The sequence below is a fragment of the Kogia breviceps genome, chromosome X (genome assembly GCF_026419965.1).
Source record: "Kogia breviceps isolate mKogBre1 chromosome X, mKogBre1 haplotype 1, whole genome shotgun sequence".
NCBI lineage: Eukaryota > Metazoa > Chordata > Mammalia > Artiodactyla > Physeteridae > Kogia > Kogia breviceps.
Genome location: NC_081330.1, coordinates 29,363,442 through 29,390,740, shown reverse-complemented (window position 1 = coordinate 29,390,740; position 27,299 = coordinate 29,363,442). Strand labels below are relative to the sequence as shown.

At 39.4% G+C, this 27,299-nt stretch overlaps 1 protein-coding gene across 2 annotated transcripts in view; it reads right to left on the bottom strand.

Moving 5' to 3' along the window:
* The window catches only part of KLHL13 (kelch like family member 13), a 187,992-nt gene that overhangs the window by 150,576 nt on the left and 10,117 nt on the right, over positions 1-27,299 (bottom strand). Inside the window, exon 2 of one of the 2 annotated variants that reach the window (XM_067023227.1) lies at positions 6,253-6,357. The exons of the other annotated variant lie outside the window; for it this stretch is intronic. The gene's annotated coding sequence lies outside the window, so the exon portion shown is untranslated. The remainder of the gene's footprint in view (positions 1-6,252; positions 6,358-27,299) is intronic. 2 annotated transcript variants of the gene reach the window in all.

Genomic DNA, 27,299 nt, shown 5'->3' with positions numbered 1-27,299 from the left:
AATGTTGCCTGCCGTTCCAATAAACAAAGAACATTGCCTACCATCAAGCCATCAGCCACTGTAGCCAGTCACCCGAAGGTGTGCCCTGAGAGGAATCCAGGAAGAAAGAAAGAAAAGAACAGAAAACATTCTGTGCTCTGGATATTGGCCCTAGATATTTAGGATGCATACCTATGGAATAATTTCAGTGAGCCCAGATTCTCGCATCATCCCATAGAAAAGCAGTAAAATCATTAACTTGAGATGTCTGTTCTTTGTGATTAGCAGTAATCTTTTACCAAGATTGACTGCATGTATTCCCCAACCCCTAAAATTCATATATATCCTGGCTCCTCCCCTACCTCTTCCAAGCAGTTCCTCAGAGCTCTCTGAGAGGCTGTCTCCCAGGCTATAGTCCTCAGTAAGGTGCCCAAAGAAAATTTAACTTTCGGTTGTGCATTTTTCTTCAGTTGAGACATACACCTGTGCGCACATGTGAAAGACTTTCTGTTGGATCCGCTCTTCAAAGCAGAATCACTGGAATTAAGGGTATTTGTATTGTTTTTATAGGTAATAGAAACTGTTCCAAAGGCCATACTAACTGACACTCCCAGGAAGAGTGAGTTTAATTACCTGCCCACCCCCTGGACTTATCTGATGTACATTTTTTTAAAAAGCCTCATTGAATTTCCTGATATTTCACTAGTGAGGCAGAGTCTTATACTTACTAGTTATTGGCATGTCTTTTTCTGTGAATTTACCATTTCAATCACTTGCCCTGTTTGTGTTTTGCTTTCTTTTCTTAAAAATTTATTTTATTGAAGTATAGTTGATTCTGGCTTTTCTTTTTAAATTTATGAATTAGTTTTCTACTTTAGATATGCATCCTTAGTCACTTTTATATGTAACTATCGTTTTCTCCTACTTTGTTACTGGTACTTTTAAAAAATGATCAATTATTGGGGGTATGATTTACATATTAAAAATTCATTCATTAAAAAATATAATGAGATAACATTTTTAAAAATTACACCAAGGTGCTTGCAGGGAATAATTTACATACAATAAGACTCATTCACTTAAAAAAATAAGCACAATGAGATACCAACACATACCTACTAGAATGGCTAAAATTTAAAAAAAACAAAACAAAAAAAAAACCACCAGGATGCTGGCAAAGATGCCGAGCAACTGAAATTCTCATAAATCGTGGGTAGAAATAGAAAATCGTACCCACCCTGGAAAACAGCTTTGCATTTTCTTATAAAAAGTTAAACATACGTTTGCCATATGATCCATCAATCCTACCCCAAGATATTTACCCTAAGAAATGAAAACTTATCTTCAAGTGAAAATCTGTAAACAAATATTTTTGGCAGCTTTATTTATAGTCACCCCAAACTAAAAACAGCCCAAGTGTTCTTCAACAAACAAATGGCAGTACATTCACACCAAAAAATATTACTCAGCAATAAAAAGGAAAAAATTATTGATACATGCAACAATTTGGATGAATCTCAAAGGTATTATGCTATCTAAGCAAAAGAGCCAGACTCATAAGACTAAATAGTGTATGATTACATTTCTATGACATTCTGGAAAAGGCAAACAAAACCTGTTATAAAAGCTATTATACCAATATTCCATTGCAGAAAGTCAGAGTAAGGCCCTCTCTCAAAAACTTAAATATGACACTAACAGCATTCACTGTTTCTAGAAAAAACAACAACCACCTTATGATAATGCCTGCGTCTATCCATTCAGTACTTTAGAGCTTATAAAGCACTTTCGCAAATGTCATCTCACTTGAGTTATTGCAAAATACGTCACAAGCAAAGAAAAAATACCCTCACAGCATTCCAGCGGCCATGTTCACAGGAAGCTGCAAATCCTAATGACCACTAAGAGATAAGCCCTGAGCACAATTAAGGAGTAGAGATGTCAAACCCCAAGCTACATTTTCTTTCCTTCCCGAGTGACACTTAACCCAAAGGTAAAATTAAGCCAGTCCCAGATAGTACAACAGACCAGAGTCAACAATTAGGCTGTGGTGTCTCCAAGCAGAAGCACCTCTGGAGGAAGAAAACGGAGAGGTGTATACCAGCATTTGCACACATTCGCATTCATTCCAACCCACAGCTGCTGAGAGGAAACAGCAGGCTGTCTCTTTTCAAAGGTCCATTTGATTCTGAAGATGTCTCCGTAGTAGAGAATGCTCCTCACAAAATAACAGTCACCTTTTTCTCCTATTCCCAATGCGGCCCCTTCTTCCTTAGTACTGGGCCTTTGTTCCTCGTATCCCCTCTTTCTGGGATACGCTTTGATTAATACAACCCCACTTCCTCCACCACAAGGCAGAAATTTAAGCCCCACACATCCTTAAGGACCAGCCCAAACCTTCCCCAATTGCCCAAGCATAAGTCATCACTCCCTGCTCATTTCCACCGCATGCTGCTTAGCCTTCTCTTACAGAATTGCTCTCAATCTGCCCTATCTCATAGATGTTTGAGCATTTCCACTCTTACACACCTCAAGAGCGAAGGCCTAGCAGTGTTCATCTGGGAGCCGCCACAATAGCTAGCAGTTTACCTTGCTCTTCAGTTGGTCCTTGGTATCCTCTGATGTGGACCCCACGGAAACAGAGGAGAGACTGTATTCACTGCACTAGGCCATTTTGTATAAGGGGCTTGAGCATCCAAGGATTTGGGTATCCTTGGATACCCAAGGGGGGTCCTGGAACAAATCCCTTGCAGATCTGAGGGACGACTGTACACACAGTAAGCTCTCGGCACTTTCGCGGAACTGCATCTGTGTACGAGTGTGTCACATGATTCCAAAAAGCGCCAGATAAAAAGGAAACACAGAGGTAGACCTGCAAAGCAAAATGCTCAAAATAATAAAGTACAAATATTGTTTCCTGTATTAGTCGGGGGTCTCCAGAGAAAAGAAGCAATAAGATACATATATCTATAAGTATATTGATACATATACCTTTATAAAATATAGTATATATAAAATATAGTATAATATAGAGAGAAGTAAAATAGTATGTTATATATCTATACATTATAAATATATGCTATATATTATAAAATATACATTTATACATTTCATATTATATATAAATATATAACATATCTATACTTTTAAAATATATTTTATTATTTTTTAATACACACACACACACACACACACACACACACACACACACACACACACACACACATTTTAAGGAAATGGCTCACAACTGGGAAGGCTGGCAGGCTAGAGACCCAGAGAAGAGATGATATTGAAGCTTGGGCTGGAAGGTAGTCTCGGAGGGAGGGGGGGGAGCAGAATTCTCCTTTCTTAAGGGTAGAACAATCTTTTTTTTTCTTTTTTAACTTTTTATTTTATACTGGCATATAGCCGATTAACAATGTTGTGATAGTTTCAGGTGCACAGCAAAGGAACTCAGCCATACAGATACATGTATCCATTCTCCCCGACAAACTCCCCTGCCATCCAGGCTGGCACATGACATTGAGCAGGTCCTTGTTGGTTATTAGGGGTAGATCAATCTTTTTCTATTAAGACCTTCAAATGATTGGATAAGAGCCACCCACATGTAATCCGCTTTACTCAGTCTACTGATTTACATGTTAATCTCATCTAAATAATACCTCCAGGCCTTCCCTGATGGCGCAGTGGTTGAGAGTCCGCCTGCCGATGCAGGGGACACGGGTTCGTGCCCCGGTCCGGGAAGATCCCACATGCCGCGGAGCGGCTGGGCCCGTGAGCCATGGCCGCTGAGCCTGCGCGTCCGGAGCCTGTGCTCCGCAAAGGGAGAGGCCACAGCAGTGAGAGGCCCGCATATCGCAAAAAAAAAAAAAAAAAAAAAAAACACCTCCAAAGAAACCCCTAGAATATAATGTTTGACCAAACGGCCAAACTGACACATAAATTTAACCATAGCACCTTCTTTTCTCTACACACTACTCCACACCTCTCTCCTGCCAGCCCTTCTCCCCAGTGCTACCACTATAGTATGAGCCACATCCTTTAAAGAGAAAGTTTTATCTAAGGCAAGCTATACAAGCTCAGGCTAAGTTCTAACTAAATGATAACATTCCAGAAGCCCAAGTGACACCATATAAACCTAACAAATTATCCAATGATGAAAATGTTCAAAAGCTCTTTTAAAGGTTGCTGATAAACCCAAATTGTATATAACAATTTAGATCGCAATATATGTTAATTTTGCTATATTGCAGCACATTAAAAAACAAGCAAACACAGAAGAGTTCGTTTCAAAATAACCTTACTCCTAGAACACACCACAACATTCTCTTCCTATGCTGCTCTTTCTAAATAAGGTACAAGTGACCTCAACTGAAACTGAGATTTCCACATATCAAGAAGAAACAGAAGAGAGAAAAGCTGTTTCAAAGTGAACTGTATTAATAATATTAAATGTTAAAACATTCTAATGCTCCAATAAAACAGAAGATCAGAAACCGTCAACTATTTCAGCTAAGAATTTTTATGCCTTTTCCCACAAATATCTTATGACACAGAGGCGGCACCTAGCAGACTCTTACTCTCTCCACCACATTCTGAACTTTTAGCAAAGCACGTCCAGTCTTCAGTTAGTATTTCTCCCAATAGTAAGGAAGATCACATTCAAATTTGTTAATTCAACATATATTCATTGAGTGCTTGCTACGTGTGAGGTACTGTGGACAATGCAAAGATGTCTCCAGTGGAGAAGACCGGCAAAAGCATCACTTCAAAATAGTGCAGTGGGGGCTTCCCTGGTGGCGCAGTGGTTGAGAATCCGCCTGCCGATGCAGGAGACACGGGTTCGTGCCCTGGTCCGGGAAGATCCCACGTGCCGCGGAGCAACTAAGCCCGTGAGCCATGGCCGCTGGGCCTGCGCGTCCGGAGCCTGTGCTCCGCAACGGGAGAGGCCACAACAGTGAGAGGCCCGCATACCGCAAAAAAAAAAAAAAAAAAAAAAAAAAAAAAAAAAACACAAAATAGTGCAGTGCATGAAACTGCTCTCATCAACCAAGGTCACTAAGAAGGTCAAGTAGGTACATTCAAGTCAGTGAGCACGTTCATTCCTTTTTGACCTGGCATCTCTGCAGCATGGCGCTGAAGACCACTCTAAACAACTCTTTCTTCCTAAATCCACTCACGCTTCATCTTCTGGTTTTCCTCACGCCACTATTTTAGATCTCCACTTCCTCTGCCCAGTTCTATCTGCAATGTTGGTGGTTCCGTTAATCTGGTCTCAGGTTTCAGCCCTTCTCCCTTTATATACCCACCAGAGACAATCAATCTCATGCATCCCCTTGGCTTCAAGAAGCACCTGTTTGCTGACGACTTCTAAAATAAGTGTTTAAAAACACTGGTTTTATTTTTAAATGATTTTTTTATCGTGGTATAAAACACATAATGTATAATTATTGTATTTTTTAAATCCAAGACCTCTTCTGAGAGCCAGAGCCACATAGCCAACTGTCTACTAGGTAACCTGGATGGCACAAAAGTGCCTTGATTTTAACATGTTTCGAATTTAACTCCTCATCCTATTGACATGATTTGATCGGTGCCCCCCGCTTTGTATTCTCTGGCACTAGGGATGGCATCTCTTCTGCCAAGCAAGTGCAAGCCAGAAATCTGGGCTGCAGCCTTTACTCCTTCCCACTTTCTCACTCCTTCATGCATGCAAGTTGTGAAGCCTTCAACTGGCTTTCAAATCCATCCCTCCTCCTCCATCTTTACTCTATTAGACCTTAGATTTGACACTTATCTGTAGCTTAGATTACAGTATCAGCTTTCTAACTAATCTAATCTCTGGACTTTCCTTCCTTCAATTCTTTCCACAAATGGTAGCCTCAGTAATATTGCTGAAAGGCCATTCTGAAGGCACTTTTCTGCTAAACAATACTGCAGTGGCTCTCCACTGTCTTCAGTATAAAATCTAAACTCTTTGGAATTTTATATAAGCCTTTCAGTGAGGACCTGGTCACTTGCGAATTTTCATCACTCTTCACCCCCAGCACACAAACTGAGTTCCTTGCCCTAGTTCATGTTTTATTATCTCCCTTATATGGCTCCCTCAGCCCAGAATGACCCCTCCTTCCCCCACTTTGCCTAGTTAACTCCTACACATTGTCCCATAAAGTCTCAAATCAGTCTTTATCGCCTCTGAGACTGTGCTTGCGAGAAAAGCAAGGATCTGAGACACTGAAACGATAAACTACATACACCATCTAAACAGCTCACCAATCCAACGGGAGGGACCAGTAGTTCTCAAAGCATTATCTTCTCCCATACTCTTCATATGTGTAGCGCATTCCATCAATAACTCTCAATACATGGAGAGGCTCTCTAGAAGGGAAGGGGAAGCTTAGATAGAGAAAATTAAAAGTATACGTGGTAGGGCAGGGGAGCAGAAAGGAAAGAAAGAGAACCAGCCACACAAACCCAAGTATATCTTACCAGACTTTTATGCTGAGAGTTGGCGGAGGCAAGGGGGTGAATAAAAATGAATTCACTAGAACCCAGTCTTCATACATATATAATAATTATGGGCACAAAGCTTCTACATGGAGTTTACAAACTGACGATAAGTTCTTAAAAGATCACCAGTGGAAAATGTTTGCCATGGTCGTAAATTCTATGGCCTGCTTGAAGTACACTTACCATAATGGTAAGGCCATCAGCCCCAATGAGTTCACATACCAAGCACTAGCATAATCCAAAGGAGTAGAACATCCAGGAAAATATCCTGGCAGTCTGCATGATAAGTGAAGAAAAAGCAATTTACTGAGAACAGTACAGTGGAACTGTGACAGCAGAATGATGCGAGCAAATTTATTTCACTAGGTGAAATACGTATGAACACCTGCTGCCAGGTCAGACTCATAAATATGCATTTGAAGAGGTTCTGGATCCTTTGAGAACCAGTTTTTTCTCAACCTACAAGGGTGGCTAAACTGAAAAGAGCTGACAGATTTATGATTGAGGTTTCACTCCACAAACAAAACTTTAGGTAGAACCAACATTTCAGCTAAGGTCACAGTGTCCTTTTGCATCAAAGACAGCCCAAAGAAGAAACAGCTCGTAGCACTTTATATAGGTAGAACATTCCAGTAATCAGCAGACTGCCAGGTCTGTGACTTTAATGAGAATCTCAAGTGGAAAAAATCAGGAAATATAGGACCGGAGGGCCAGAAAGGTGGCTTTGTTTCTAATCTCCACTCTGCTAAAAGGTATAATGCTGAAAAAGTGACTTCACCTATCGGGAACTCCATTTCCTTATCTATAAAGTGTACTGAGGGTGGGAAGGGACAACTTAAAACATCTTGTAAGTTCCCTTGTGACTTTGAAACTATATGATTTGATCTACAGTGACCTCCCTGACAGATACACAATGGGGTGGCACAGAACAGGCAAATATGAAAATTAGCAGCAAGGATGAGGAACAGGCAGTGATGGCTGGTAGAAGGCAGTAAAAATTATGTAGGGAAGGTGGATACACTGTCTGAGCAGCCAACTTAATATTGCTAGTTAGGAAGCCATGACCATTGTTTTCCAAACACCCCTTCCCCCAACTTTCAGAATTACTTCCTCCATTCTTTTAAGACTTTCTTATGGTTAGAGGCATTTGGGGAATTGCAAATACTGTGGTTGCTACCCCCAACAGATGGGGTTGAACTTCCACTCAATCTACTGTCATTTCCACAGCCAGGTGTGTGAAGGGAGGATGCTATTGAGGCAGAAAAGAGAAAGAAGCAGAGTAAATAGAGGCTTCTTCTCCTGACCACATCATGATAAAAGTTTCAATTCACCAGGAAGGTAAAACAATCCTAAACTTTTACGCACTTAATACATGGCCTGAAAATATATAAAGCAAAACTAACTGAATAGCAGTAGGAAACTGAAAAATTCACCTATTACAATGTAATATTTTAAACCATCTCTCTCAGTAGCTGACAGAACAAGCAGACAAAAATAACCCAGTAAGGTTATACATAATTTGAATAAAATTATCAAGTTTACTCTATTGGGCATACATAGACCATTATTTCAGCAAATGGCGAGAACACCTTTTCACAACCACAGACACAACATTTGCAAAACTAGACCACATACTGGGCTATAAAGTAAGTCTCAACAAATATTCAAAGGACTGAAATCAGAGTACATTCTCTAATCAATATGCAATTATGCTAAAAATCAGTAATAAGTGATAACCAAAAATATCTGTTTGAATACTAAGAAAAACTTCTAAACAACATATACGGTCAAATGAAAACAAAACGACAGAAGATCAAGAAAAGTGAAAGCTGATTTGTTGGGCTGTGGGGTTTTTTAGCCAAATGATAGTGACAAACTTCTGGCAAAAAGAGTGAGATAACAAGAACATGTTAGGAATAAAAGCGAACAGTACAAACGTTGCAGAGATTAAAAAGATAACAAGAAAGGTTATGAAGAAACAGATACTGATGAAATCATAAACTGATGAAATCTCTTTGGGGGCAATGAAGCAATATATAAATCAAAATGAAAAATTACACATACTTTTTTTTTTAACATCTTTATTGGAGTATAATCGCTTTACAATGGTGTGTTAGTTTCTGCTTTATAACAAAGTGAATCAGCTATACATATACATATATCCCCATATCTCCTCCCTCTGGCGTCTCCCTCCCACCCCTGTAGTTGGATACAAAGCACCAAGCTGATCTCCATCTGCTATGCGGCTGCTTCCCACTAGCTATTTTACATTTGGTAGTGTATATAAGTCCATGCCACTCTCTTATTTTGTCCCAGCTTACTCTTCCCCCTCCCCATGTCCTCAAGTCCATTCTTTACATCTGCATCTTTATTCCTGTCCTGCTCCTAGGTTCTTCAGAACCTTTTTTTTTTTTTTACATTCCATATATATGTGTTAGCATACAGTATTTGTTTTTCTCTTTCTGACTTGCTTCACTCTGTATGACAGTCTCTAGATCCATCCACCTCACTACAAATAACTCAATTTTGTTTCTTTTAATGGCTGAGTAATATTCCATTGTATATATGTGCCACACCTTCTTTATCCAATCATCTGTTGAAGGACACTTAGGTTGCTTCCATGTCCTGGCTATTGTAAATAGAGCTGCAATGAACATTTTGGTACATGACTCTTTTAGAATTATGGTTTTCTCAGGGTATACACCCAGTAGTGGGATTGCTGGGTCGTATGGTAGTTCTACTTTTAGTTTTTTAAGGAACCTCCGTACTGTTCTCCATAGTGGCTGTATCAATTTACATCCCCACCAACAGTGCAAGAGGGTTCCCTTTTCTCCACACCCTCTCCAGCACTTATTGTTTCTAGATTTTTTGATGATGGCCATTCTGCCTGATGTGAGGTGATACCTCATTGTAGTTTTGATTTGCATTTCTCTAATGATTAGTGATGTTGAGCATTCTTGCATGTGTTTGTTGGCAATCTGTATATATTCTTTGGAGAAATGTCTATTTAGGTCTTCTGCCCATTTTTGGATTAGGTTGTTTATTTTTTTGATATTGAGCTACATGAGCTGCTTGTAAATTTTGGACATTAGTCCTTTGTCAGCTGCTTCATTTGCAAATATTTTCTCCCATTCTGAGGGTTGTCTATTGGTCTTGTTTATGGTTTCCTTTGCTGTGCAAAAGCTTCTAAGTTTCATTAGGTCCCATTTGTTTACTTTTGGTTTTATTTCCATTTCTCTAGGAGGTGGGTCAAAACGGATCTTGCTGTGATTTATGTCATAGAGTGTTCTGCCTATGTTTTCCTCTAAGAGTTTGATAGTGTCTGGCCTAACATTTAGGTCTTTAATCCATTTTGAGTTCATTTTTGTGTATAGTGTTAGGGAGTGTTCTAATTTCATTCTTTTACATGTAGCTGTCCACTTTTCCCTGTACCACTTATTGAAGAGGCTGTCTTTTCTCCATTGTATATTCTTGCCTCCTTTATCAAAAATAAGGTGACCATATGTGTGTGGGTTTATCTCTGGGCTTTCTACCCTGTTCCATTGATCTATACTTTGGTTTTTGTGCCAGAAGCATACTGTCGTGATGACTGCAGCTTTGTAAGTATAGTCTGAAGTCAGGGAGCCTGATTCCTTCAGCTCCGTTTTTCTTTCTCAAGACTGCTTTGGCTGTTTGGGGTCTTTTGTGTTTCCATACAAATGGTGAAATTTTTTGTTCTAATTCTGTAAAAAATGCCATTGGTAGTTTCATAGGGATTGCACTGAATCTGTAGATTGCTTTGGGTAGCAGAGTCATTTTCACCATGTTGATTCTTCCTATCCAAGAACATGGTATATCTCTCCATCTGTTTGTATCATCTTTAATTTCTTTCATCAGTGTCTTATAGTTTTCTGCATACAGGTCTTTTGACTCCTTAGGTAGGTTTATTTCTAGGTTTTTATTCTTTTTGTTGCAATGGTAAATGGGAGTATTTCCTTAATTTCTCCTTCACATTTTTAATCACTACTGTATAGGAATGCAAGAGATTTCTGTGCATTAATTTTGTATCCTGAAATTTTACCAAATGCATTGATTAGCTCTAGTAGTTTTCTGGTAGCATCTTTAGGATTCTCTGTGTATAGTATCATGTCATCTGCAAACAGTGACAGCTTTACTTCTTCTTTTTCGATTTGGATTCCCTTTATTTCTTTTTCTTCTCCGACTGCTGTGGCTAAAACTCCCAAAACTATGTTGAATAATAGTGGTGAGAGTGGACAACCTTGCCTTGCTCCCGATCTTAGAGAAAATGATTTCAGTTTTTCACCATTGAGAATGATGTTGGCTGTGGGTTTGTCATATATGGCCTTTATTATGCTGAGGAAAGTTCCCACTATTTCTACTTTCTGGAGTGTTTTTATCATAAATTGGTGTTGAATTTTGTTGAAAGCTTTTTCTGTACCTATTGAGATGATCATATGGTTTTTCTCCCTCAATTTGTTAATATGGTTTATCACATGGACTGATTTGCATATATTGAAGAATCCTTGCATTCCTGGGATAAACCCCACTTGATCATGGTATATGATCCTTTAAATGTGCTGTTGGATTCTGTTTGCTGGTATTTTGTTGAGGATTTTTGCATCTGTGTTCATCAGCAATATTGGCCTGTAGTTTTCTTTCTTTGTGACATCTTTGTCTGGTTTTGGTATCAGGGTGATGGTGTCCTTGTAGAATGAGTTTGGGAGTGTTCCTCCCTCTGCTATATTTTGGAAGAGTTTGAGAAGGATAGGTGTTAGCTTTTCTCTAAATGTTTGATAGAATTCACCTGTGAAGCCATCTGGTCCTGGGCTTTTGTTTGTTGGAAGATTTTTAATCACAGTCTCAATTTCAGTGCCTGTGATTGGTCTGTTCATATTTTCTATTTCTTCCTGTTTCAGTCTTGCAAGTTCGTGCTTTTCTAAGAATTTGTCCATTTCTTCCAGGTTGTCCATTTTATTGACATATAGTTGCTTGTAGTAATCTGTCATGATTCTTTGTATTTCTGCAGTGTCAGTTGTTACTTCTCCTTTTTCATTTCTAATTCTACTGATTTGAGTCCTCTCCCTTTTTTTCTTGATGAGTCTGGCTAATGGTTTATCAATTTTGTTTATCTTCTCAAAGAACCAGCTTTTAGTTTTATTGATCTTTGCTATAGTTTCCTTCATTTCTTTTTCATTTATTTCTGATCTGATCTTTATGATTTCTTTCCTTCAGTTAACTTGGGGTTTGTTTTGCTCTTCTTTCTCTAATTGCTGTAGGTGTAAGGTTAGGTTGTTTATTTGAGATGTTTCTTGTTTCTTGAAGCAGGATTGTATTGCTATAAACTTCCCTCTTAGAACTGCTTTTGTTGTATCCCATAGGTTTTGGGTCGTGGTGTTTTCATTGTCATTGTTTCTAGGTAATTTTTGATTTCCTCTTTGATTTCTTCAGTGACCTCTTAGTTATTAAGTAGTGTATTGTTTAGCCTCCATGTGTTTGTATCTTTTACAGATTTTTTTCCTGTAATGGATATCTAGTCTCATAGCACTGTGGTCGGAAAAGATACTTGATACAATTTCAATTTTCTTAAAATTACCAAGGCTTGATTTGTGACCCAAGATATGATCTATCCTGGAGAATGTTCCATGAGCACTTGAGAAGAAAGTGTATTCTGTTGTTTTTGGATGGAATGTCCTACAGATATCAATTAAGTCCACCCTGTTTAATGTATCATTTAAAGCTTGTGTTTCTTTATTTATTTTCATTTTGGATGATCCGTCCATTGGTGAAAGTGGGGTGTTAAAGTCCTCCACTATGACTGTGTTACTGTCGATTTCCCGTTTTACGGCTATTAGCATTTGCCTTTTGTATTGAGGTGCTCCTATATTGGGTGCATAAATATTTACAATTGTTATATCTTCTTCTTGGATTGCTCCCTTGATCATTATTTAGTGTCCTTCTTTGTCCCTTGTAATAGTCTTCATTTTAAAGTCTATTTTGTCTGATATGAGAATTGCTACTCTAGCTTTCTTTTGATTTCCATTTGCATGGAATATCTTTTTCCATCCCCTCACTTTCAGTCTGTATGCGTCCCTAGGTCTGAAGTGGGTCTCTTGTGGACAGCAAAAATTACGGGTCTTCTTTTTGTATCCATTCAGCCAGTCTGCATCTTTTGGTGGGAGCATTTAATCCATTTACATTTAAGGTAATTATCCATATGTATGCTACTAATACCATTTTCTTAATTGTTTGGGGTTTGTTATTGTAGGTCTTTTCCTTCTCTTGTGTTTCCTGCCTAGAGAAGTTCCTTTAACACTTGTTGTAAAGCTGGTTTGGTGGTGCTGTATTCTCTTAGCTTTTCCTTGTCTGTAAAGGTTTTATTTTCTCTGTCGAATCTGAATGAGATCCTTGCTGGGTAGAGTAATCTTGGTTGTAGGTTTTTCCCTTTCATCACTTTAAATATATCTTGCCACTCCCTTCTGGCTTGCAGAGTTTCTGCTGAAAGATCAGCTGTTAACCTTATGGGGATTCCTTTGTATGTTATTTGTTGTTTTTCCCTTGCCGCTTTTAATATTTTGTCTTTGTATTTAATTTTTGATAGTGTGATTAGTATGTGTCTTGGCATGTTTCTCCTTGGTTTTATCCTGTATGGGACTCTCTGTGCTTCCTGGGATTGATTGACTATTTCCTTTCCCAAATTAGGGAAGTTTTTAACTATAATCTCTTCAAATATTTTCTCAGTCCCTTTCTTTTTCCCTTCCTCTTCTGGGACCCCTATAATTTGAATGTTGGTGCGTTTAATGTTGTCCCAGAGGTCTCTGTGACTGTCCTCAATTCTTTTCATTCTTTTTCCTTTATTCTGCTCTGTGGTAATTATTTCCACTATTTTGTTTTCCAGGTCACTTATCCATTCTTCTGCCTCAATTATTCTGCTACTGATTCCTTCTACAGAATTTTTAATTTCATTTATTGTGTTGTTCATCATTGTTTGTTTGCTATTTAGTTCTTCTAGATCCTTGTTAAACGTTTCTTGTATTTTCTCCATTCTATTTCCAAGATTTTGGATCATCTTTACTATCATTACTCTGAATTTTTTTTCAGGTAGACTGCCTATTTCCTCTTCATTGGTTTGGTCTGGTGGGTTTTTACCTTGCTCCTTCATCTGCTGTGTATTTCTCTGTCTTCTCATTTTGCTTAACTTACTGTGTTTGGGGTCTCCTTTTAGCAGGCTGCAAGTTCGTAGTTCCCGTTGTTTCTGGTGTCTGTCCCCAGTGGCTAAGGTTGGTTAAGTGGGGTGTGTAGGCTTCCTGGTGGAGGGGACTAGTGCCTGTGTTCTGGTGGGTGAGGCTGGATCTTGTCTTTCTGGTGGGCAGGACCGCATCAGTGGTGTGTTTTGGGGTGTCTGTGACCTTATTATGATTTTAGGCTGCCTCTCTGCTAATGGGTGTGGTTGTGTTCCTGTCTTGCTAGTTGTTTGGCGTAGGGTGTCTAGCACTGTACCTTGCTGGTCATTGAGTGGAGCTGGGTCTTAGCCTTGAGACGGAGATCTCTGGGACAGCTTTCGCCATTTGATATTATGTGGAGCTGGAAGGTCTCTGGCAGACCAATGTCCTGAACTCAGCTCTCCCACCTTAGAGGCACAGGCCTGACACCCAGCCAGAGCACCAAGACCCTATCAGCTACACGGCTCAGAGATGTGGCTAGAGAAAACTGTACTTCCAATTTTCTCCAAACAGGCTTGACCTATGCTTCCATCTCATGAATTCCAAGACAGTATTAAACTGATGCATATTTTCATAAATCCGGACCGTGAGGAACTCATCCGGCCATCAGATGTCCTTGCCATCTCCCCCACTAGACTCTCCAAGGACAGCCTCCGGGTCTGATGGAAAACACAATGGCCCCAGGATCAGGGAATCCAAGTTCAAGCCCCAGTTCATTCTAAGTAATTTGTTACCTTTCTTGGGTCTCTCAACATCTCTAGTCTTCAGTTTCTTCTCCAAACTGAAAGGGTTGATATATATGGTCACATTCAACTCTGAATACTTTAGTATCTGAAGTTAAATGTTATCTATGTGGCCATCAATGGACCTTTCTACACCTTTATCAGTGGACTTCAACTGAGCAGGAAGGGAAGCTTTGCCCCTGCTATTATTTTCAAGCCATGCTCTCTAGCTCCCTGAAGAGGAATACAACAGAAAAGATAAAGTAAAATCACAGTAAGACACTAAAGTACTGAGGAAATTTACTGTTAAAGCGGAAGGCCTTTGAATCAATCAAATCTATATTTACTGTTTTAAGGCATGTAAAACAATAATGTATGCCGATATTATACGTCTCCAAAGGATTTTAACAAGAGCTATGTGCTTGCTACTTAACTGATGCTGTAATAACATGCAAGTTTAATCACTACTTAAGCATTATAATCACATTACTTAATTCAGTATAACACTGAGTTCTGAATCCTGACTCCAAGATTTTATTCTCTGTGAAATCTATGTCATCTATACATCCCTCCACTTTTATTGCCCTTCTCTCAAACTGTTTTTTTGTTTGTTTGTTTTTTTAAGGTAAGTAAATTCTTAAAGGTATAACAGACTTTTGTCTGTGTGGTAAATGTTTCTTAGACTTAGCACTTTGCCTTACAAACTAAAGAGATTTTTGCCTATATAAAGATACCTTTATGTAATATTACTACCAAAGTAGCAAAGGTGGCATAAAAAGCCCTCCAAATTCTCTGTTATGCTAAGTCCCCAGTTTCAAGTTTTGAGATGTAACTAAACCTTAATAACTAACAAGAATTCAGAAAGGCAAAAAATAAGTCAAACTTCTGCTGCTGGAACGATAAAGTACATGTGCTTTTCCCTATTACTCCTACAAAGCACAGCTAAAAAACATTATATATAAAACATTATATATATGGACATTATATATAAAACAAATACAAGAAAACTCTAAAAGTTGGAGAGAAGAGGCAAACTGTCTAGGGATCTCAAGACTAAAGGAACAACACAGTAGTGAGTTCCCTGAGTTTTCTTTTGGCCTCATATATTCCAGACATGAAGCTGAAGAAACTGGCAACCTCAAAATGAGAATGAGGGCTTCCCTGGTGGCGCAGTGGTTGAGAGTCCGCCTGCCGATGCAGGGGACACGGGTTCGTGCCCCGGTCCGGGAAGATCCCACATGCCGCGGAGCGGCTGGGCCCGTGAGCCATGGCCGCTGATCCTGCGCGTCCAGAGCCTGTGCTCCACAACGGGAGAGGCCACAACAGTGAGAGGCCCGTGTACCGCAAAAAAAAAAAAAAAAAAAAGGGCTGTCATGAAACAAAACAGAAAGTTTCTCAAGGTAACCAAATAGTAATAATAGTTATTTTTTAAAAACCAAGGGAGAGTGACCTTGGATTAGGCAATGGTTTCTTAGATATGACATCAAATCACACCAGCAACAAACAAACAAACAAACAAACAAATGAGAATGAGCTCAGAGAATAAAGAAGCCCTAAGAAAGGCCTGCTCTCTCTAGCCAAGGGACCAGGAAAGGGGCAGCTCAGCAGTACAGAACACTTATAGCCAATAACCGCTCTACTTCAGCCAAACACCACAGAAAAATATGTGACTATACCCACATCACCAAAGGCTTAAGGGAGCCTAAACTTGCACCCTCACCCGGTTGCAATGAGGCACACCTCTCCCTCCTGGCTGGGGTGGTGCCAGAGGAGGACTTTCACCACTGCCCAGTGGTAATATGGCCGTCCCCCTTCGTGGTGTCAGTGGAAGCCATGTAGGGAGCAATACCAAGGCATTCCTACCCTTCTCAGTCAGGGAGGTATCACTGGAGGTCTAGTGGGGAACCAGTATTCCCACCCTCACCCAGCAGTAATGAGGAAACACCCCCTCAAGTGTCAACAGAGATCAACTGGGGAACCTGCTCAACTAGACCCACCTGGCAGTAATGAGGCAGCATCCTCTCAACCCCTAATAGAGTGGAGTCAGAAGAAGCTAGCTAAAATAAAAAGTTTCAATAAGATCCAAAATCTCATGACATAATGCCCAAAATGTCCAGGTCTCCATCAAAAAAGAATCACTTGTCATACCAACAATCAGAAAGGCTCAAGGTGCATGACAAAGGAATCAACAGAAGTCAACAACAAGATGACAGAGATGTTAAAATTATCTGACAAAGATTTTTTAAATTTAGTTTTTGAATTAATTAATTAACTTATTTTTGGTGGGCGGGCTTTCTCTAATTACGGCAAGTGGGGGCTACTCTTCGTTGCAGCGCACAGGCTTCTCATTGTGGTGGCTTCTCTAGTTTGCAGAGCACGGGCTCTAGGTGTGCAGGCTTCAGTAGTTGTGGCTCATGGGCTCTAGAGCGCAGGCTCAGTAGTTGTGGCACATGGCCTTAGTTGCTTCGCAGCATGTGGGATCTTCCTGGATCAGGGCTCGAACCTGTGTCCGCTGCATTGGCAGTCAAATTCTTAACCACTGCGCCACCAGGGAAGTGCTGACAAAGATTTTAAAGCAGGCATCATAAGAATGCTGAAAGGAGCAATTATGAACATGCTTGAAACAAATGAAAAACTAGACAGCCTCAGCAAAGAAATAAAAAGACTCAGTAAAGAAATAGAAGGTATAAAGAACCAAATGGAACTTTTAAAACCGAAAAATACAATAACCAAAATAAAATACTCACTCCACAGATAGGCTCATCAGCAGAATAGAAGGGACAGAGGAAAAAATCAGTGAACTCAAAGATAGAAAAATGTCCAACCTGAACAACAGGGAGAGAAAAACAAGCAAAAAATGAACAAAGCAATCAGGGACTTGAGGGACTATAACAGGAGATCTCACATTCATGTCCTCAGGGTCCCAGGAGGAGAGAAAAAGGGGGTGTGACTAAAAACATACTCAAAGAAATAATGGTCAAGAACTTTCCAAATTTGGCAAAAGAAATAAAGCTATGGCTTCAAGAGGCTGTGTGAACCCCAAACAGGATAAATCTGAAGAAATCTAATCTAACATACGTCACAGTCAAACTTTTGACAAAGGAAGAAATCAGAGACAGAGAAATGACACCTTACCCATAGGGGAAAAAAATTCACAGGACAGCAGATTTTTCATCAGAAACCATTTAGGCCATAACACAGGGGCACACAAGATTTTCCAAGTGCTGAAAGAAAGAACTGTCAACCCAGAATCCTATGTCCAGTGAAAATATCCTTCAGGAATGAAGGGGAAATCAAGACATTCTCAGATGAGGAAAATTAAGAATTGGTTGCCAGCAGACCTACTCTAAAAGAATGGCAAAAGGAAGGCCTCTAAACTGAAAGGAAATGATAAAAGAAGGAATCTTGTAACATGAGAAAGAAGAAAAGAACATAGTAAGAAAAGTATGGATAAATACAATAGATTTTCTTTCCTTCCTTCTTTTGAGTTGTTTAATTTATGTTTGTGGTGATGGAATAGTTCTATATCTTGATGTAGAGGTGGTTACATGAATCTATAATGTGATAAATGGTGTAGACCTATATGCATACATTGTACCAATGTCACTTGCTGGGCTTTGATAATGTACTACAGTTACATTGGGGAAAACTGAGTGAAGGTTACATCATACCTCTCTGTACTATACCTTTGCAAGTTCCTTCAGATCTGTAATTAGTTCAAAGTTTTTTAAAAGTCTCATCAAAACCAAGCTATTTCCTAATACTGAGGTAATTTAAAACAAAGCCTATCAATGAGAGTCAAAGGCAAAGTCATTCATAGTCTGATGGTTATTTTTTGTCATTTTCTTTAATTATTTTTCCAAATAATTGACAACAATAACAAGTAATTTACCTGCTAAAAATGCCACCTATTACTTGATAACTATTAAACTGCTGATGTTGTCATTTACCTTATTCTTTTGATATTTCTTCTTCTGGAGACGTTTGCTTTAAATAAAATAGCTGGAAAAATTAATTGAAACTAACAGCCAAAGTTCTTCTGAAAATCAAATGACACTATATAAAATAACAACACTCAGCATTCATTGAATCTTGCGATATTCTAGGTACCGTGCTAAACACTCACATGTTATTTTATTTAATTCCTATAAAATCCCTTGCTTTTTCCATTTGAGATGAGGCAGCCATGACTCAATGAAATTAAGTAACTTGCTTAATTACACACAAATAGCAAGTGGCAGAGTCTGATTTTAAGCCAGGCTTAGAGCCTTAACACTGTTAACCACTACTATACTATTAAGTCCACAATGTTCAAGTACTATATTATGTAATAGATAGAAGGGATGTGTGCTGATGTCTAGTGAATGATTCCTATTAAATCACACATTGCTAATGATTTTAAGTATTTCAATTAGGATTTCAATCAGAAACTAAAAGAAATAAATGTTTTTCAATAGATTATAGCTAGGAAATCATAAGAACTGATTTTATGTCTTAATGGTAACGTTCAATAGCATGACTTCCCTACAAGATTATGACAATAAGTCTTACAATGGTGTAAGATGCTGAAAACTAGTTGTTATAGATTTTCATGTTATACAGGCATAAGAAGTTTCTGATAGGCTAAAGATTACCAGATTTTCTAAGAGAGTAAGGGAAAAAAATCCACAGAAAAATTACACTTTTTTATTTGTTAAAATGCTCTTAATTTTCAAAAGCCAACATAAAGTTAACTTTATGTTGAAGTACAAAAATATTACAGAAACGGCATTGACACCGTTAATTGTACACCATCTGAAACAAATATTTTTGGGGTAGGCTTCCTAAAATGTTTCACAAATATACCAGGCTCCAATCAACACAACTTAAGCGAACCTTCATTTAACTGGAAATTTCCTGCAACTCTTAAGAGAAAGATAAATGATCATAATGCAAACTATTCTTGTAATGGTCCTTTAAAAACAAGTATTCGATATATGTTTCTGAAGCTGTACACTTGGAGACTTTAAAAAACCATAAATTAAAGCCATTCACAGATCCCTTCCATATTCTTTATTGCCCTTAAAGAAATATATTCATTCCTGATGATACAAATGCTTCTCATTTTTAGATAAAGTTTAATTTAGTGTAGATCTCTGCTTACTGTTCTCTCTTTGCCCATGTTTTATACCAAAATACAACATTCTATTTTAGCTTCATAAAAAGCCGTTTTTGAACAAAATGGCTCCCAAATGCATTGAGAGGGTTCATGCCACCTCACTTTTTTTGCCTGACTGGTAAAATAGCAAGGCCTGATGCAGCAGCTGCTACCATGTTCTCAGTTACTTCAGGAATTTTTACAGTTTATTGGCATAACATGAGAGTTTATACAATTATCTACAGTATGTCATGACTAATACATACACATTACTAATATTACAAGCTTGCTGCTTGGGCTTACTTTTTCCATTAAGAAAAACACTGACATCGTTATGTTAATTATCATGGAAATCTATGGTGTATCATGTTTTCGCCTTTGAGCAAAAACATTAGAATCCATTAAGTTCATATTTTTTAATTGGCATACTAGACAACGTGCCAGTTTCATGACCCATTTTGGCCTTCAACCCAGTCCACCTATCAGTGAAATAAAACATGGAAAAATCATTTTCATGATATCACTCACCTACTGAAAAACTGCCAGTGGTTTCCCTCTGCAGCCTAGTATTTAAGTCTCTCCGTTTTCTGGCTCCATTTTTCTGCCTTCTCTCTTACTACTAAATATCAATCAGCTGAACAGACCCCAGCAGTCATCTGTACATCCTTATCTTTGAACTCTTACTTATACATTCCCTTCACCTGGAATGCCCTCTCATAGCAAAACTTTACCAGCCATCAAGGCTCACCTCCAAGCTTAAGTCCTTGACTGAACCTACCTTGATTAGTCCCACTGTGTCTATTCCTTCGGCACTTTTTTTCTCAATTCCCTTTTACATGTCTGTACATATCATCTATCCAAAGATATTGCAAGTTCCTTGAATACAGAGGCTCTTGATCAAGTAACTTAACTGCTCCCTCTCCATTAGATTATATATCTTTTTAAAATCAGAAGGGTTGGATTAAATGATCCCTAGGGGTCCTTCGGGGTCTAAAATTTTATACATCTATTTCTTGCTCATCCTATAACGTGTATATCGTAGTCATCTGATAAATATTTTGAGCTGTCTATGTGACTTTATCAATGCCTATTATAAAATTACCCAGTTATGGCTATTGGAAAGTTTTCTAAGTATTGCAATTTCCAGATGGCAATTAGGAAGAGCTTCCAGCTTAATCAAGCAGCCATAATTAGTAAGCTAAATATTCATTCAGTCATTTTCTCATTCAACCAATATTAATTAAACATCAGGGACAGGTATCACGCTCTGACGTGGAGATGACAGACCTGGCCCCTGCCCTCAAGGAACTCACAATCCAGTGGGAGACACAGAGAAGTCAAAGCACTATTTGCAATAAAGATTGCTAAAGAGAGGCACAAACAGTACTATAGAAATATATGGAAGAAACAGCTAGCAGTGGCTGTGAGGTAAAGGAAGCTCAAGGAAATGTTCCCAGGACAGGCGACAACTAAAGTGAACCCTGATGGAACCAAACAGTCAGCATTCCACCTGCCGATGCAGGGGACGCGGGTTCGTGCCCCGGTCCAGGAGGATCCCACGTGCCGCGGAGCGGCTGGGCCCGTGAGCCATGGCCGCTGAGCCTGCGCGTCCGGAGCCTGTGCTCCGCAACGGGAGAGGCCACGACAGCGCGAGGCCCGCGTACCGCGGAAAAAAAAAAAAAAAAAAAAAACACCAAGCTGGCAAGCTGGAGGAAGGTCAATTGAGAACGCAACTTTAGTTTAGGAAGAGTGAAAGAGAAGCTTGAGGGACAGGCAGGAGTCAAAATTAAGATGGGCTTGTATGTAATGCTGACAAGTTTGGATTTTTGTCCTTAAGCAAATGGGTAGTCGATGTTATGGAAATTATATCTCCAGATAAGTCAAGAAATTGACTGAAGATTCAAGTTTTATGTTAGAAACAGTGTACAGCGGAGACTGTTAGGTGTCCCCCAATACCTGTGCTTCCCTTCTTATACAGTAATAATAATTTTAGCTGGGCACATGGCCACATAGCTAAGGACCACATTTTCCAGCCTCCCTTGTAGCTAGGTGACACCATATGACTAAGGGCTGGCCAATGGGACACGTGCAGAAGTGATGTAGGAAACTGCCAAGATATACCCTGACATAGAAGGAGTGTCTTTTCTCCCGCTCCTTTTCCCAGCCCTTCTGTTGGAATGAGAATGTAATACTGAGTTAGAGCAGCCATCTAGGATCACAAGATGGAAGCTGCTTGTTAAGGTGGCAGAGCAACAAGAAGAAGGAGCCTGGGTACCTGATAATTGAGCAGCTGCCATCCAACCCTGAACTGCCTACTTGGACTGTTATGTGAGAAAGAAATATCTTGTTTAAGGCACTGGATTTGGGGGTCTCTATTACAGCAGCTTAACTTGTATCCACATGAATTTAAAATTGGATCTAATAATATATATGTGTGTGTGTGTGTGTGTGTGTGTAACTGAATCACTTTGCCGTATACCAGAAACTAATACAACATTGTAAATCAACGAGACTTCACTAAAAAATAAATTTAAAAAAATAAAATAAAATAAAATTGGATCTAATAGACTCAAGAACTGTACACACTTACCAATAACACCAGACTGAATTTAAAAGGACGTTCTATAATTCACATCTTTCAAGTTTAGGTGAGAGTGTATAGGTTATCAGAAAGTAGTTGTACTTAAACAACTTAAAGTAGTACATACGAATAGAAGGCAAAAATGAGCTATCAACATAAATCACCTAAGGAATGTGGTTACAATAGTGTAGCCATGGGCTCATGTTAATTTGTGGTCCTAAAATTACTATTCCAGTATTCAGAATCAGGGGTTTTTTTAACTGATAGAAAAGTTTTAATTAGCTAAGACGACACAGGACAGGAAGGAGCAACATCCACACCCAGAGTTAGCAGTATCCATGCTCCCCAACCTAAGGAGACTGATTTCTAAGGTTCTCAAACTATCAGGTAAAAGTGACTATAATAGGTCTTCAAGAGTCTCAGGTTTCCCTGTGCATACTATTCCTAACACAGCAAGCTATATACATAGGAGCCCAAAAAGCCCTTTGGGGATACCCCAACAAGGCTTATCCTATCCCATGCTGGCTTCCAGGGTTGATATCCATCCCCCACTTTCCCCACCATATTGACATTTACCTTCATGGTCAGGCTCTTAGTATCTTTCAAGATGATAATTACATATCAAGTAAACTATTCCATGTTAATAAAGCAAGTTTAGAGGAGACATCGCCAAGGCTTTCTGTAAACCCATTTTAACCTGCTAGAGCAAAGTACCTAACCTTCATTTGGTTGGATAAAAAAAAAAAAAAAGTGGTTTTGTTAACTAAAAACCAAAACTAAAACGAACAGACAAAAATTCTTTAGAAGCCACAGGTATAACCAAATAGTGGGAATGTTAGGCAAATTATAAGACTGCAGTACTTTTGGCAAAGAAGTAACATTTTAGGGACTTCCCTGGTGGTTAAAAAGTCCGCCTTCCAATGCAGGGGACACGGGTTCAATCCCTGGTCGGGGAACTAAGATTCCCACATACCGTGGGGCAACTAAGCCCAAGTGCCGCAACTGCTGAGCACACGCCACAACTAGAGAGCCCATGTGCCGCAACTACTGAGCCCGTGCACTCTGGAGCTCGCGCGCCACCACTAGAGAGAGAAAACCCGCACGCCACAACTAGAGAGAAGCCTGCGCACTGCAACAAAGAGCCCGTGAGCCACAACAAAGGATCCCACATCCTGCAACGAAGATCCCACGTGCCGCAACTAAGATCTGATGTAGCCAAATAAATTTAATTTAATTTAAAAGAAAGAAGTAACATTTTGAAAACAGACGGAACCACTAGGTGCCCTTCAAATCATGTCATGGAGGCTATCTATTCCTATACAAGTCCCTTGGCAGCTTGTTTTTCCACTAACTACATTTTTCCAATTGAATGCTAAATGATGATGGTCACAATTGCGATTTTATAATCTCCATTTAAGTCACTGGAAAGGGATATAGGTAACAACCCAGAAGGTACTTTGGGCACACAAAGAAAGAATGAGGGTTTTATAACTAAGGGCAGCACTTCAGCTTGATGGAGCCAGAGACTAATTTTCCTCTTGCTCGTTGTAGTTAGGATGGACTGCGACCAAAGAGCACCAAGAGAGACACCCTAGGCTTTACCAGGCATTTCCACAGCTCTTTAGGAGAACAAAAAGAGTGAACAGGATACTGTGACTGCCTGTCAGGATGAAGACAGGACTTGGCCTTGTTCACCACTGCATCTCCAAGACCTGGGTCAGAAGGTACCTCACTAATTTTTCTTGAATGAATTGATGTGAAATGCCTCATTTCCTCTCATCAGAGACACAGTGCTGCTCTATATAGTAAGGCTAATTAGAGCCATTGAGTCTCCTCTATCTGCAAATAAAGCAGATTCATCTTTAAAAATGGTAGATGGACCTAACCCACACACAGAGTCACTTAGAGCCACTCTAAACCATTTAACGGTCTAAACCATTTTTGGCACTAAGTTAAGCAGAAAATCTAACTATTGTCAAGTAATAGTTTATGCATATACTGTAATGGGTTCATTTCTTAAAATCAATGAATGATATCTCAAGTCATAGGAAACTCAATTTGCACAGTACTCTAGATCCTCTTTTCTAAATGGTGTGATACTTTCCCATTCGGAATGGCCCTCTTAAAGCAAACCAACTTGGCTTGCCTTAAATAAGCAGGTTTCTAACCCCCTTCCACATAGCCCAGTATCATAATAGCTTAATAACAAAATTAGCAATGGAAAAAGACACCAAATTTCCTAAATCGAAATTCCTAAATCAAGCATCTTTTTTTAATTCCACAGCACCTGACTCCTTGATCCCTATTAATCTCCGTGATAAAGATATGCTTCCACCTAATTATCATAAAGTTGCACTTAGGTGTTCCAGTGACAGCAGTGTCATCTTGTTTGGTTCTATCCTACCCATCAGCTGTGACATCACCACACCACTGCCACACATAAAGAGCAGAGAATCCATAAACAGAAGGAAATTTTTTAAAATACTTAAGATTCACAGTAAGCCATTTTAAGTGAATCAAGTCACTTTAGCTTCAACTGAAACTACTTGGGGCCCTGAATAGAAATTCAGCTCAAGTATACAATAAGCATAGAAAAATATGGAGGAAGTTTTATGTAACATCTCAAAACTGTTCTGAAAGAAAAAGAAGTAATAAGAGACGGATCCAAGATTAATTCATTTTAAAAGACACCTATGTTCTTCAAGATATCTAATTATGTCCATGTATTATTTTTAATAATAAAAGGTAAACAGCTATTCTTTTTTTTTTTTTAAGTTTATTTTATTTATTTTTGGCTGCGTTGGGTCTTCGTTGCTGTGTGCAGGCCTTCTCTAGCTGTATCGAGCAGGGGCGCGGGCTTCAGTTGTTGTGGCTTGCAGGCTCAGTAGTTGTGGCGCATGGGCCCAGTTGCTCCGCACATGTGGGATCTTCCCAGACCAGGGCCTGAACCCGTGTCCGCTGAGTTGGCAGGCGGATTCCTAACCACTGTGCCACCAGGGAAGCCCTAAACAGCTGTTCTTTAGCCTGAAAGGTAACACTGACTCTAACTTATTACTATAATGAAGAACTGGGAACAGCTTGCTCCCTCCCATGCCATGCACACAGATATTTGGTTTAATAACTCCCACTAGACAGAAATGTAGTCCTTGACTATAACAACTGACTATATTTTGGTGAAGTCTGAGTGGCTGAAAAATCCTTTCAGATTTTTTTCAAAATATTCCAACTATTTCACAATATCTGTATATAATATCATGCAATACATTTTTTAAATAAATTTATTTATTTATTTTTATTTTTGGCTGTGTTGGGTCTTTATTGCTGTGCGAGGGCTTTCTCTAGCCGCAGAGAGCGGGGGCTACTCTTCGTTGCGGGGCGCGGGCTTCTCATTGCGGTGGCTTCTCTTGTTGCGGAGCATGGGCTCTAGGCGCGCGGGCTTCAGTAGCTGTGGCACTCGGGCTCAGTAGTTGTGGCTCGCGGGCTCTAGAGCGCAGGCTCAGTAGTTGTGGCGCACGGGCTTAGTTGCTCCGCGGCATGGGGGATCTTCCCAGATCGGGGCACGAACCCGTGTCCCCTGCATTGGCAGGAGGATTCTTAACCACTGCACCACCACAGAAGCCCATGCAATACATTTTATAAGACCCTTTCTGTAACACGTCACCCCAGTACTAAATCCCAGCAAACTATATCCCTGTTGCTTTTATCTCAACCACCTATCCACTAGTACTCTATGTCAGGCGTAACCTTCAGAAATAGTAAAAAAAAAAAAAAAAAAAAGTGCCAGTGTATACACATAAAATTTCTCAGGCATCCCTGGCTCTGGTCCATTATAGAAGCGCGCACAGACAAGGTGGTAGCCATTCACACAAGCGGGTGTAGCAGTTTTTGTTTGTAAATACAAGTCTGGCTTACTTATGTAGTACTAATATCAATACACTTGTGATAAATACATAATGAGCAGATTTATATAAACAATTTGGACTGAGAATTCAAAATCAGATAAATGCATAATCTTTTGAAAGACCAGTCGCTAATCAAAATGAAATTAAAAGAAGGCGTTCTATAGCAATTTGGAGCTAGATGGCACAAAACAGCATCAAATGTGCGTTACACTGAGCAGAGCTCTATGGACATTTTGATGGGGAAGCAATAGTACCAACAGCCACACTACTTCTAGCCCCTTCATGGCCACATTTGTTTCAAAACATATTTCTCTTTTTGGGGTGATGAAAGTGTTCTAAAATTGATTGTGGTGATGGTTGCACAACTCCATGAATATACTAAAAACCACTGAATTGTACACTTTTAATGGATGAACCGTATGGTAGCTGCATTAGAGCTCAATAAAGTTGCTCCCTATTTTTAAAAACATGTTTGTGGAGCAAAATATTGCACACAAAACCAGCTCTGATTGGCTGCCAATATAAAGGATTCTGAATTTGATTTACCCTCGAATTCTTTTCCCAGTTCAAAATAAACATGTACACACATGCATGCACATCTGCACACACACAGGCAACATACAGGCACAAAGCCTTGGGCATTAAAATGTCAGATGCTTTCCCTGTTTTTCAATAAGACCCTCGCTCTTCAAAAGTGCCTTATTAAAAATACCTTGCCAACTTTAACACCCTACTCTGATGGTTCCCCTACATTTCTCCAGAATGTTTTCTAACATGTCTTAGTTAGCTATAATGCTCCTATATAATGTCCCCTGTGAGAGACAGAATAAAAGGAAGGGTTGTGGTTCAAAAGCACAGACTCTACAACTAGACTGCATGGATGCTAGCTCTTTTACTTATTAGGTGTGTAACCTTGGGGTTGTAATCTAACTTCTCTATGCCTCAGTTTTCTCATCTGTAAAATGGGGATAACAATAGCCCCTCCCTCACGGCACTGTTATGTGGTTTACATGTCTTAATGCATATACAGCACTTACAATGGTGCCATACTCGTGGTGGGTACTGTAATAAATTATTACTGATTGGCATTAGTATTAGTATTGGCTGATATCAAGTTGCTTCATGTTCTCTGTTGCCTTTGCTAGACTGTAGGATTATTTCAGGGCAGTGACTACCTTTTCTCCCTCCTAACCAAATGCTTTACATACAATTACTCCACAAATGCTTCCTCGGAATGTTTAAACACCA